This window comes from Pseudophryne corroboree, chromosome 11, assembly GCF_028390025.1.
Source record: "Pseudophryne corroboree isolate aPseCor3 chromosome 11, aPseCor3.hap2, whole genome shotgun sequence".
Taxonomy (NCBI): Eukaryota; Metazoa; Chordata; class Amphibia; order Anura; family Myobatrachidae; genus Pseudophryne; species Pseudophryne corroboree.
Window position 1 is genome coordinate 63,383,426 of NC_086454.1, and position 13,110 is coordinate 63,396,535.

Sequence of the window (13,110 nt, forward strand, 5' to 3'; positions counted from 1 at the left end):
AAAATAGGTTAAACCTTATTCCTGCATAATTTTCTTGTTTACATTACAGTGACAGCAACTCTAAATGGTGATGTTTGTAATATTTGCAGAGATTTGAAATTACTGTAACTTTTGTAACATAGTCTGTCACTTCATTAAAGACAAGCATAGAACACATTTAGTGAAAATTAATACATTACTTTTACAGAGAAGGTCATGTTATTGGCCAGAAGTATTAAAAATCATTTTTGTTTGTGAGGTGGGTGATGGTGGATTTGTTCACAAGTTTCGGTTAAAATTAAATAAATGTTCCTAAAGCCAAGGACGGTTGAAAGTCGACTTGCTATCAAGCTCGTGATTGTGAAAATGACACAATCTACAAGAACATAAAGAATTGACTTTGAAGTATAACAAGTGGTGTTGGAAAGTTTGCCAGATTGCATACCAGTGAGACGAGGTGGCCGAGTGGTTAAGGCGATGGACTGCTAATCCATTGTGCTCTGCACGCATGGGTTCAAATCCCATCCTCGTCGTCACAATGCTCTTAAGGTAGAAGAGGCATTTTTACAAATACTGCTTCATAAACCAGCAAGTGAAGCTGACACAAAAATGGCCTAAATAAACAAGTCAAATCTAGAAGTCTACTATAAGATGGTAAACATGAGCAAGTGTCTTGATATTTGAACATGCAATGTCAATACTACTATCTAGAATTTATTTTGCAAATGCTTTATTTCCCCATGATGGTGGATTAGCTCACAAGTATAGGTTAAAATAATTTATGTTTAGATAATTAAAGTCTATGACATTTCTTGGGCTTTGTTAAACTGATATGGGGTGCAGTTAAAAAAATTTACAGCAGAGAAAAGCCCTTAATATAGGTTAAACCTTATTCCTGCATAATTTTCTTGTTTACATTACAGTGACAGCAAACTCGAAATGGTGATATTTGTAATATTTGCAGAGATTTCAAATTACTGTTACTCATGTAACATAGTCTGTCACTTCATTTAAGACAAGCATAGAACGCATTTAGTGAAAATTAATACATTACTTTTACAGAGAAGGTCATGTTATTGGCCAGAAGTATTAAAAATCATTTTTGTTTGTGAGGTGGATGATGGTGGATTTGTTCACAAGTATTGGTTAAAATTAAATAAATGTTCCTAAAGCCAAGGATGGTTGAAAGTCGACTTACTATCAAGCTCGTGATTGAGAAAATGACACAATCTACAAGAACATAAAGAATTGACTTTGAAGTATAACAAGTGGTGTTGGAAAGTTTGCCAGATTGCATACCAGTGAGACGAGGTGGCCGAGTGGTTAAGGCGATGGACTGCTAATCCATTGTGCTCTGCACGCATGGGTTCAAATCCCATCCTCGTCGTCACAATGCTCTTTAGGTAGAAGAGGCATTTTTACAAATACTGCTTCATAAACCAGCAAGTGAAGCTGACACAAAAATGGCCTAAATCAAGAAGTCTACTTTAAGATGGTAAACATGAGCAAGTGTCTTGATATTTGAACATGTAATGTCAATACTACTATCTAGAATTTATTTTGCAAATGCTTTATTTCCCCATGATGGTGGATTAGCTCACAAGTATAGGTTAAAATAATTTATGTTTAGATAATTAAAGTCTATGACATTTCTTGGGCTTTGTTAAACTGATATTGGGTGCAGTTAAAAAAATTTACAGCAGAGAAAAGCCCTTAATATAGGTTAAACCTTATTCCTACATAATTTTCTTGTTTACATTACAGTGACAGCAAACTCTAAATGGTGATGTTTGTAATATTTGCAGAGATTTCAAATTACTGTAACTCATGAAACATAGTCTGTCACTTCATTAAAGACAAGCATAGAACACATTTAGTGAAAAATAATACATTACTTTTACAGAGAAGGTCATGTTATTGGCCAGAAGTATTAAAAATCATTTTTGTTTGTGAGGTGGATGATGGTGGATTTGTTCACAAGTATTGGTTAAAATTAAATAAATGTTCCTAAAGCCAAGGATGGTTGAAAGTCGACTTACTATCAAGCTCGTGATTGAGAAAATGACACAATCTACAAGAACATAAAGAATTGACTTTGAAGTATAACAAGTGGTGTTGGAAAGTTTGCCAGATTGCATACCAGTGAGACGAGGTGGCTGAGTGGTTAAGGCGATGGACTGCTAATCCATTGTGCTCTGCACGCATGGGTTCAAATCCCATCCTCGTCGTCACAATGCTCTTTAGGTAGAAGAGGCATTTTTACAAATACTGCTTCATAAACCAGCAAGTGAAGCTGACACAAAAATGGCCTAAATCAAGAAGTCTACTTTAAGATGGTAAACATGAGCAAGTGTCTTGATATTTGAACATGTAATGTCAATACTACTATCTAGAATTTATTTTGCAAATGCTTTATTTCCCCATGATGGTGGATTAGCTCACAAGTATAGGTTAAAATAATTTATGTTTAGATAATTAAAGTCTATGACATTTCTTGGGCTTTGTTAAACTGATATTGGGTGCAGTTAAAAAAATTTACAGCAGAGAAAAGCCCTTAATATAGGTTAAACCTTATTCCTACATAATTTTCTTGTTTACATTACAGTGACAGCAAACTCTAAATGGTGATGTTTGTAATATTTGCAGAGATTTCAAATTACTGTAACTCATGAAACATAGTCTGTCACTTCATTAAAGACAAGCATAGAACACATTTAGTGAAAAATAATACATTACTTTTACAGAGAAGGTCATGTTATTGGCTAGAAGTATTAAAAATCATTTTTGTTTGTGAGGTGGATGATGGTAGATTTGTTCACAAGTATCAGTTAAAATTAAATAAATGTTCCTAAAGCCAAGGATGGTTAAAAGTCGACTTGCTATCAAGCTCGTGATTGTGAAAATGACACAATCTACAAGAACATAAAGAATTGACTTTGAAGTATAACAAGTGGTGTTGGAAAGTTTGCCAGATTGCATACCAGTGAGATGAGGTGGCCGAGTGGTTAAGGCGATGGACTGCTAATCCATTGTGCGCTGCACGCATGGGTTCAAATCCCATCCTCGTCGTTAGAATGTTTTTTAGGTAGAAGAGGCATTTTTACAAATACTGCTACAAAAGCTGACAAACAAATGGCCAAAATAAACAAGTCAAATAAAGAAGTCTACTTTAAGATGGTAAACATAAGCAAGTGTCTTGATATTTGAACATGCAATGTAAATACTACTATCTAGAATTTATTTTGCAAATGCTTTTTTTCCCCATGATGGTGGATTAGCTCAGTAGTATAGGTTAAAATAATTAATGTTTAGATAATTAAAGTCTAAGTCATTTCTTGGGCTTTGTTAAACTGATATGGGGTGCAGTTAAAAAAATTTACAGCAGAGAAAAGCCCTTAATATAGGTTAAAACTTATTCCTGCATCATTTTCTTGTTTACATTACAGTGACAGCAAACTCTAAATGGTGATGGTTGTAATATTTGCAGAGATTTCAAATTACTGTAACTCATGTAACATAGTCTGTCACTTCATTAAAGACAAGCATAGAACACATTTAGTGAAAATTATTACATTACTTTTACAGAGAAGGTCATGTTATTGGCTAGAAGAATTAAAAATCATTTTTGTTTGTGAGGTGGATGATGGTGGATTTGTTCACAAGTATCAGTTAAAATTAAATAAATGTTCCTAAAGCCAAGGATGGTTGAAAGTCGACTTGCTATCAAGCTCGTAATTGTGAAAATGACACAATCTACAAGAACATATAGAATTGACTTTGAAGTATAACAAGTGGTGTTGGAAAGTTTGCCAGATTGCATACCAGTGAGATGAGGTGGCCGAGTGGTTAAGGCGATGGGCTGCTAATCCATTGTGCTCTGCACGCATGGGTTCAAATCCCATCCTCATCGTCACAATGCTTTTTAGGTAGAAGAGGCATTTTTACAAATACTGCTACAAAAGCTGACAAACAAATGGCCAAAATAAACAAGTCAAATCAAGAAGTCTACTTTAAGATGGTAAACATGAGCAAGTGTCTTGATATTTGAACATGCAATGTCAATACTACTATCTAGAATTTATTTTGCAAATGCTTTATTTCCCCATGATGGTGGATTAGCTCACAAGTATAGGTTAAAATGATTTATATTTAGATAATTAAAGTCTATGACATTTCTTGGGCTTTGTTAAACTGATATGGGATGCAGTTACATTTTTTTACAGCAGAGCCCTTAAAATAGGTTAAACCTTATTCCTGCATAATTTTCTTGTTTACATTACAGTGACAGCAACTCTAAATGGTGATGTTTGTAATATTTGCAGAGATTTGAAATTACTGTAACTTTTGTAACATAGTCTGTCACTTCATTAAAGACAAGCATAGAACACATTTAGTGAAAATTAATACATTACTTTTACAGAGAAGGTCATGTTATTGGCCAGAAGTATTAAAAATCATTTTTGTTTGTGAGGTGGGTGATGGTGGATTTGTTCACAAGTTTCGGTTAAAATTAAATAAATGTTCCTAAAGCCAAGGATGGTTGAAAGTCGACTTGCTATCAAGCTCGTGATTGTGAAAATGACACAATCTACAAGAACATAAAGAATTGACTTTGAAGTATAACAACTGGTGTTGGAAAGTTTGCCAGATTGCATACCAGTGAGACGAGGTGGCCGAGTGGTTAAGGCGATGGACTGCTAATCCATTGTGCTCTGCACACATGGGTTCAAATCCCATCCTCGTCGTCACAATGCTCTTTAGGTAGAAGAGGCATTTTTACAAATACTGCTTCATAAACCAGCAAGTGTAGCTGACACAAAAATGGCCTAAATAAACAAGTCAAATCTAGAAGTCTACTTTAAGATGGTAAACATGAGCAAGTGTCTTGATATTTGAACATGCAATGTCAATACTACTATCTAGAATTTATTTTGCAAATGCTTTATTTCCCCATGATGGTGGATTAGCTCACAAGTATAGGTTAAAATAATTTATGTTTAGATAATTAAAGTCTATGACATTTCTTGGGCTTTGTTAAACTGATATGGGGTGCAGTTAAAAAAATTTACAGCAGAGAAAAGCCCTTAATATAGGTTAAACCTTATTCCTGCATAATTTTCTTGTTTACATTACAGTGACAGCAAACTCGAAATGGTGATATTTGTAATATTTGCAGAGATTTCAAATTACTGTTACTCATGTAACATAGTCTGTCACTTCATTTAAGACAAGCATAGAACGCATTTAGTGAAAATTAATACATTACTTTTACAGAGAAGGTCATGTTATTGGCCAGAAGTATTAAAAATAATTTTTGTTTGTGAGGTGGATGATGGTGGATTTGTTCACAAGTATTGGTTAAAATTAAATAAATGTTCCTAAAGCCAAGGATGGTTGAAAGTCGACTTACTATCAAGCTCGTGATTGAGAAAATGACACAATCTACAAGAACATAAAGAATTGACTTTGAAGTATAACAAGTGGTGTTGGAAAGTTTGCCAGATTGCATACCAGTGAGACGAGGTGGCCGAGTGGTTAAGGCGATGGACTGCTAATCCATTGTGCTCTGCACGCATGGGTTCAAATCCCATCCTCGTCGTCACAATGCTCTTTAGGTAGAAGAGGCATTTTTACAAATACTGCTTCATAAACCAGCAAGTGAAGCTGACACAAAAATGGCCTAAATCAAGAAGTCTACTTTAAGATGGTAAACATGAGCAAGTGTCTTGATATTTGAACATGCAATGTCAACACTACTATCTAGAATTTATTTTGCAAATGCTTTATTTCCCCATGATGGTGGATTAGCTCACAAGTATAGGTTAAAATAATTTATGTTTAGATAATTAAAGTCTATGACATTTCTTGGGCTTTGTTAAACTGATATGGGGTGCAGTTAAAAAAAATTTAGAGCAGAGAAAAGCCCTTAATATAGGTTAAACCTTATTCCTGCATAATTTTCTTACTTACATTACAGTGACAGCAAACTCTAAATGGTGATGTTTGTAATATTTGCAGAGATTTCAAATTACTGTAACTCATGAAACTTAGTCTGTCACTTCATTAAAGACAAGCATAGAACACATTTAGTGAAAAATAATACATTACTTTTACAGAGAAGGTCATGTTATTGGCTAGAAGTATTAAAAATCATTTTTGTTTGTGAGGTGGATGATGGTAGATTTGTTCACAAGTATCAGTTAAAATTAAATAAATGTTCCTAAAGCCAAGGATGGTAGAAAGTCGACTTGCTATCAAGCTCGTGATTGTGAAAATGACACAATCTACAAGAACATAAAGAATTGACTTTGAAGTATAACAAGTGGTGTTGGAAAGTTTGCCAGATTGCATACCAGTGAGACGAGGTGGCTGAGTGGTTAAGGCGATGGACTGCTAATCCATTGTGCTCTGCACGCATGGGTTAAAGTCCCATCCTCGTCGTCACAATGCTCTTTAGGTAGAAGAGGCATTTTTACAAATACTGCTTCATAAACCAGCAAGTGAAGCTGACACAAAAATGGCCAAAATAAACAAATCAAATCCAGATGTCTACTTTAAGATGGTAAACATGAGCAAGTGTCTTGATATTTGAACATGCAATGTCAATACTACTATCTAGAATTTATTTTGCAAATGCTTTATTTCCCCATGATGGTGGATTAGCTCACAAGTATAGGTTAAAATAATTTATGTTTAGATAATTAAAGTCTATGACATTTCTTGGGCTTTGTTAAACTGATATGTGGTGCAGTTAAAAAAAATTTAGAGCAGAGAAAAGCCCTTAACATAGGTTAAACCTTATTCCTGCATAAATTTCTTGTTTACATTACAGTGACAGCAAACTCTAAATGGTGATGTTTGTAATATTTGCAGAGATTTCAAATTACTGTAACTCATGAAACTTAGTCTGTCACTTCATTAAAGACAAGCATAGAACACATTTAGTGAAAAATAATACATTACTTTTACAGAGAAGGTCATGTTATTGGCTAGAAGTATTAAAAATCATTTTTGTTTGTGAGGTGGATGATGGTAGATTTGTTCACAAGTATCAGTTAAAATTAAATAAATGTTCCTAAAGCCAAGGATGGTTAAAAGTCGACTTGCTATCAAGCTCATGATTGTGAAAATGACACAATCTACAAGAACATAAAGAATTGACTTTGAAGTATAACAAGTGGTGTTGGAAAGTTTGCCAGATTGCATACCAGTGAGTCGAGGTGGCCGAGTGGTTAAGGCGATGGACTGCTAATCCATTGTGCTCTGCACGCATGGGTTCAAATCCTGTCCTCGTCGTTAGAATGCTTTTTAGGTAGAAGAGGCATTTTTACAAATACTGCTACAAAAGCTGACAAACAAATGGCCAAAATAAACAAGTCAAATCAAGAAGTCTACTTTAAGATGGTAAACATAAGCAAGTGTCTTGATATTTGAACATGCAATGTAAATACTACTATCTAGAATTTATTTTGCAAATGCTTTATTTCCCCATGATGGTGGATTAGCTCAGTAGTATAGGTTAAAATAATTTATGTTTAGATAATTAAAGTCTAAGTCATTTCTTGGGCTTTGTTAAACTGATATGGGGTGCAGTTAAAAAATTTTACAGCAGAGAAAAGCCCTTAATATAGGTTAAAACTTATTCCTGCGGCTTGGCCGGCATCAGGGAAAGCTGGGAATACGTGGAGCTCCAGCTTGGCCATCCCTATTAAAGTGCCTGGGCCCACGATATTTAGTGCCAACCGACTGCACTGGACCTATCTGAGCCTGCCAATCGACCTGGTGCTGGGAGGTGAGAGCTGCGGAGTCGGGGGGCCCTGTGTTGCCCCCTGCGGATTGCGGCCTACCTCCAGTGCTGAGGCCGGGACCTCGATTTGGAGTGCGAGCCGCCGGAGGGAACACCTTGCTGGATCCGGAGCGCTCAGCCCGCTCGGCGGATTTGCTCCCCCGCTCTGGGAGCACGCCCCACCGCTGGACGCTCTGCAGGATACACGGAGGCCCTAGCTGGAGACCACGGACTGCCGGAGACGCCCGAGGTAAGGGCCGCGGCTGGCGGTGGTGGCGGCCATCTTGTGGTTGGCGCCGCTGACCACTCGGCCGTAGCGGCTGCTGCAGGGGACCTCCTGTGGGGCCAATAACCCAGGCTCCAACCCCCAATACCCCCACTGACCCGGCCCTTGCATTTGGGAGACAGAGGGAGAGACAGTGGGCTGCTGCAGCCTTGGGGACCAGCCGGCGGCCATCTTGGGACTGGCAGCACCACTGCAACTCATAAGCAGTGACATTATATAGTGCCTTACAGGCTCCTGTCACCCCTATTCTAGCCAGCTCACTGCTCCCACTCCACACGCATGCTCCCTGCCCCCTCGGGCCCCTGTGATGTGACACCTGAAGCGTGGAGGGCATACTGGCAGTCATCCGTGCCATTCCTGCGCCCGGCCCCCACTGTGTCACTCAGCTGCTATCGCTTTGCCGTAGAGAACCCGGAATATCTCTCAACCCATGGCCCTGCGGCCGGTCTGTTTCTTTTTTGCAAGTTTATTCCTATACTGATGGCCGGCTAGCCACCTAGACTCTGGGGTGGCATGCCGGTGCTGACCCCGACGGGAGGATGCTCTAATCACACAACGTCACTTCTGATGTTCTACTGACGTACCCAAGGTGCCACATGGTGAGAGGAAAGAAAGGATCGCAAGGGAGAGGAAGGAGGCCACATACACTCACCCCGACGCGTGCAATGGATACGCCGACCTCGGTAGATATGCAGCAATTTTTTCTGCCCCAGGGCTCCGCCCCTACGGTGGCTGCCTCCCTACCCTCGACCCCACGTTTCTCGCCTGACTCGGACTCGGCTTCCCAGGTTGGATCACAGACGGCAGCCCCACACGCCACGACGGACCCGTGAAGTCTCGCCCAGATTCTGACCCTGCTGCAGGCCCTACCAACTAAGCAGGACTTTGAGCACTTGGAAGGAAGAGTCCGGGAAACGATACGCTCAGAGATCGCTGCGGTTCAGGTAGAAATAACACACATCGGCTCCCGCCTGTCTACGCTGGAAGGCTTCTCCTCAGACACAGCAGCTGCACATAACGCCCTCAGGGCCACCGTTATCAAACAGGCGTCCTGCCTTCAACAGCTCCAAGACCGTGTAGAAGATTTGGATAACCGCGGAAGGAGAAATAACCTGAGGGTCAGGGGAGTTTCGGAGGATATTGCCCCTGCCTGCCTCACTGACTTCCTCACGACGGTTTTCAATGAAATTTTGGGCCGTGATCCCGCTTCCATAATCGAATTCGACAGGGCCCACCGAGCTTTGAGACCCAGGGGCGCACCGTCTGATCGCCCTCGCGACATTATCTGTCGTCTTCATTACTACACGGAAAAAGAAGAGATCCTTCGCAAAACCCGCCGCATGGACGTGATAGAGATTGCCTCTCATAAACTCCAGATCTTCCAGGACCTATCGTGGACGACCCTTCAGAAGCGCAGAGCCTTACACCCGCTCACTACAGAACTTCGGAAGCTGGGCATCAAATATCGATGGAGCTTCCCTTTTGGCCTACAGACCTCGCACAATGGGACTCTATATACCTTTAAGGACCCCTCCGATTTGCCCCTTTTCTGCCAAGCGCTGGGAATACCAGAGGTCTCTCTTCCAGAATGGCAGGAGCCTCTGACCGACGGCGCCCCACCTGAACTCACCCACCCTGACAATGACTGGCACCTGGTCCACCGCAACCCGAGACCCCCCAGGGAGCTGCGTTCCTCCACGCAATCGGCAAAGAGGTGAAAATCGCAGCCTGGTTCGGGACTTTCACTGGAGCAATTTCGGGTGATCCTTCCTTAGCTTAAAGGAATTATCGCTGACTCGGGGGATCTCCATGCCGTGCGGCACACTCTCCCAGTTGGGAGGTGGTCGGGGTACCGAGAACGTACTCGACTTAACGAATGTCCACCAGACCTGCACGGGTCGGAGTCACCTGTTCCTGGTTAAAATCCATTTATTTTCAGTAGTTGTTTCTTCTTAGTTGTGTGATCAAACTGTTCAGATGTATTATTGATTGTGATGTTATATTCCCTGTTGGGGCTGGGGCTGGCACTGACCCCCCCAGTTCGCCCCTACACCGCCCGAGTATTCTTGGTCTCCGACGCGAATAGCGCGTCCGAGCTCCCAGGAGGCGGTAGAGTTGCCATTTAATCAGTTTATTTTTTCAGCTGATATCTGCATATGTTAGGTCTGTCGACCTACCTTCTCTATGTTCTCTTTGTTTCTGTTTCTTTTTCTACCTCTCCTCCCCCCCTCCCCCTACTATGTATCTCTCCACTGTGCGAGAAGTCGTGTCTTCTGGGTCGGACTAAGCATTCCATATATGTTCCCAGACGATGGCGGTAGATCCTAAACTGACACATATAAAATTGGTTTCTCTTAACGTGAAGGGCCTCAATGTCCCGGAGAAACACTCGAGGCTGCTTAGGGACCTCTTTGCATTCAGAGCTGATGTGGCGTTTTTACAGGAAACCCACTTCAAAGTGGGAGTGGCCCCGGGTCTCAAAGACCGTAACTACCCACATTCTTTCTACAACAACAACAGCAAGAGTAAATCTCTAGGAGTAGCTATTTTGCTATCTAAACGTTTGCCTTTTCAAGATATAACGTCCGAATCCTTGGGGGAGGGCAGGATACCCCTAGTGAAATGTACACTGTTCGATCAGCCATATACATTTATCAACCTATACGCTCCCAACCAATCACAACCTAGATTCTTGGCGAAGGCTCTGAATCGTGTAGCCCCCTTAATAGCGGGTATTCCAGTTATTGGAGGCGATCTTAATTGGACCCTCCAACCAGAGGTGGACATCTCTGGGGCGCCGGCGAGGCCCTCCCTAGCATCGCACCGTGGGGTGCGGCGGTCTCTCCACGACCACCAGCTGATCGACACCTGGCGGCTTCAACACCCCGGGGACAGGGACTATACGTTCTACTCCAGACCCCACGACATTTACTCCAGACTAGACTATTTCCTCCTACCTCACAGATTCCTACATTTAGTTAGGGAAACAGCTATTGGACTAATCACTTGGTCGGACCACGCTCCCGTCTACCTGACCCTGGAGACATCCCATCCACACTCCAAGCAATGTACCTGGCGGTTGAATGAACAACTTCTGATGGATATGAGGTTCCAACCCCAGCTGCTTGAGACTTTGGAGAACTATTTCCTAGATAATGAGACGCCAGATGTCTCCCGGGTCACGGTGTGGGAAGCCCACAAGTGTGTTCTACGAGGAAAGCTCATACAGCTAGGCTCCATGCTGAAAAAAGAGAGACTCGGGGAAAAGACTACCTTACTCCAGCGACTTAAGGACTTAGAGACATCACACAAAACGAACCCCTCCCCATCGGTACTGACCGCCCTGACTGAGACAAGATCTGCTCTCAACAAACTGTTGTTCGCGGACATTAAGAGGGACTACAGGCTCTGTAGAAACCGCTTCTATCAATGGGGCAACAGACCGGGGAAGCTATTGGCTAGGACGCTCCGCGCGCAGAGGGCCACGCTATTTATACAATCGGTACAGGATGCGGCGGGGACTCGCCGCACCCTTACAAAGGACATCGCTGAAACCTTCCACGCTTACTACTCCAAATTATATAATCTTCGGACGCTAGGAACCCGACATCCCTGTCGACAACTCGAGACCTGGTGGAGGGATACCTTGGTGACGCAGGACTCCCTAAAATATCATCGGATGAGAGTGCCTGGCTAGACTCCCCCTTTACCCTCCCGGAATTGGAACAAGCCCTTAAGGAAGCTCCTTCCGGAAAGAGCCCAGGCCCAGATGGCTATACAGTTTCTTATTACAAACTCTTTAAGAGCGCTCTCCTGCCCAAAATGCTACTGGCATTCAATGAGATATCTGACGACCGAGGTTTCTCCCCTCAATCATTAGAGGCATTCATTACAGTTATACCAAAGGATGGGAAAGACCCGGCACAATGCGCTAGTTACCGACCCATATCCCTCCTCAACACAGACGTCAAGCTGTTTGCTAAACTTATAGCAAACAGATTGAAGCTGCTACTCCCCAATATTGTGCATTCGGATCAGGTGGGTTTCATACCAGGAAGAGAGGCCCGCGATAACACCACCAAGATCATTGATTTGATACACTTGGCCTCGAGCAAAAGTGAACCGGTGGTGGTGCTTTCTACCGATGCCGAGAAGGCTTTTGACAGAGTAGATTGGACGTTCATGGAGGGGGTCCTGCGTCACCTGGGGTTGGGACCGATCAGTTTAGGGCGCATTTTAGCACTTTATAACTCACCCTCTGCAAGGATTAAAATTAATGGAGACTTGTCCCGCCCGGTTCCGATAAGGAATGGCACTAGACAAGGATGCCCCCTCTCGCCACTAATTTTTGTCCTCTGTATGGAGGCCTTGGCGGGAGCCATTAGATTAAATCCAAACATCTCGGGACTCACGGCTGGGGGTAGAGAATTCAAACTCGCACTGTTCGCAGATGACCTGTTAGCTATCCTGTCGAACCCGGTGGTGTCCGTCCCCAACCTGATGACCGAGCTAGATAGGTACGGTTCTATGTCAAACTTCAAGATTAATCTCTCCAAGTCAGTGGCAGTGAATGTGTCACTGGCCTCCCAAGCTCTTGATAATCTTAAACAATCCTTCCCCTTCCACTGGCATCCCTCTAGCTTCAAATACTTGGGGATCACACTCCATAAAGACTTATCACGCCTTTTTGACGAAAATTTCAAAAAACTACTGACCTCACTCCGTTCTGAGTTCCGGGATTGGGGCAACAAAAGACTGTCCTGGTTGGGGAGGCTTAGTGTCATCAAAATGAATGTTCTGCCGAGGGTCCTTTATCTCCTCCAGGCGCTCCCGATATCCATTCCCAAAGCATGGTTCAGAGACTTACATAATTCGGTGAGGGACTTCGTCTGGGGAGATAAACGACCTCGTTTCCGGCACGACATCCTTTTTCGCCCTAAACACAAGGGGGGTCTTCAGTTGCCGCACTTTACTCTGTACTATGAGGCCATTATTCTCCACCGAATCATGGAATGGTCGCGCCCACATGACATAAAACAGTGGGTTCATATCGAGGGAA

At 42.3% G+C, this 13,110-nt stretch overlaps 9 non-coding genes across 9 annotated transcripts; all 9 read left to right on the plus strand.

Moving 5' to 3' along the window:
• The first annotated feature begins 430 nt into the window (after positions 1-430).
• On the plus strand, positions 431-512 carry TRNAS-GCU (transfer RNA serine (anticodon GCU)). Its single transcript has one exon. It is a non-coding gene; the product is annotated as a tRNA-Ser (tRNA).
• A 772-nt stretch (positions 513-1,284) lies between these two features.
• Positions 1,285-1,366, plus strand: TRNAS-GCU (transfer RNA serine (anticodon GCU)). Its single transcript has one exon. It is a non-coding gene; the product is annotated as a tRNA-Ser (tRNA).
• Positions 1,367-2,125: 759 nt separating this feature from the next.
• On the plus strand, positions 2,126-2,207 carry TRNAS-GCU (transfer RNA serine (anticodon GCU)). Its single transcript has one exon. It is a non-coding gene; the product is annotated as a tRNA-Ser (tRNA).
• A 759-nt stretch (positions 2,208-2,966) lies between these two features.
• TRNAS-GCU (transfer RNA serine (anticodon GCU)) lies at positions 2,967-3,048 on the plus strand. Its single transcript has one exon. It is a non-coding gene; the product is annotated as a tRNA-Ser (tRNA).
• Positions 3,049-3,807: 759 nt separating this feature from the next.
• On the plus strand, positions 3,808-3,889 carry TRNAS-GCU (transfer RNA serine (anticodon GCU)). The gene has a single exon. It is a non-coding gene; the product is annotated as a tRNA-Ser (tRNA).
• A 753-nt stretch (positions 3,890-4,642) lies between these two features.
• Positions 4,643-4,724, plus strand: TRNAS-GCU (transfer RNA serine (anticodon GCU)). The gene has a single exon. It is a non-coding gene; the product is annotated as a tRNA-Ser (tRNA).
• A 772-nt stretch (positions 4,725-5,496) lies between these two features.
• Positions 5,497-5,578, plus strand: TRNAS-GCU (transfer RNA serine (anticodon GCU)). The gene has a single exon. It is a non-coding gene; the product is annotated as a tRNA-Ser (tRNA).
• A 760-nt stretch (positions 5,579-6,338) lies between these two features.
• TRNAS-GCU (transfer RNA serine (anticodon GCU)) lies at positions 6,339-6,420 on the plus strand. The gene has a single exon. It is a non-coding gene; the product is annotated as a tRNA-Ser (tRNA).
• Positions 6,421-7,193: 773 nt separating this feature from the next.
• On the plus strand, positions 7,194-7,275 carry TRNAS-GCU (transfer RNA serine (anticodon GCU)). Its single transcript has one exon. It is a non-coding gene; the product is annotated as a tRNA-Ser (tRNA).
• Positions 7,276-13,110: the final 5,835 nt, after the last annotated feature.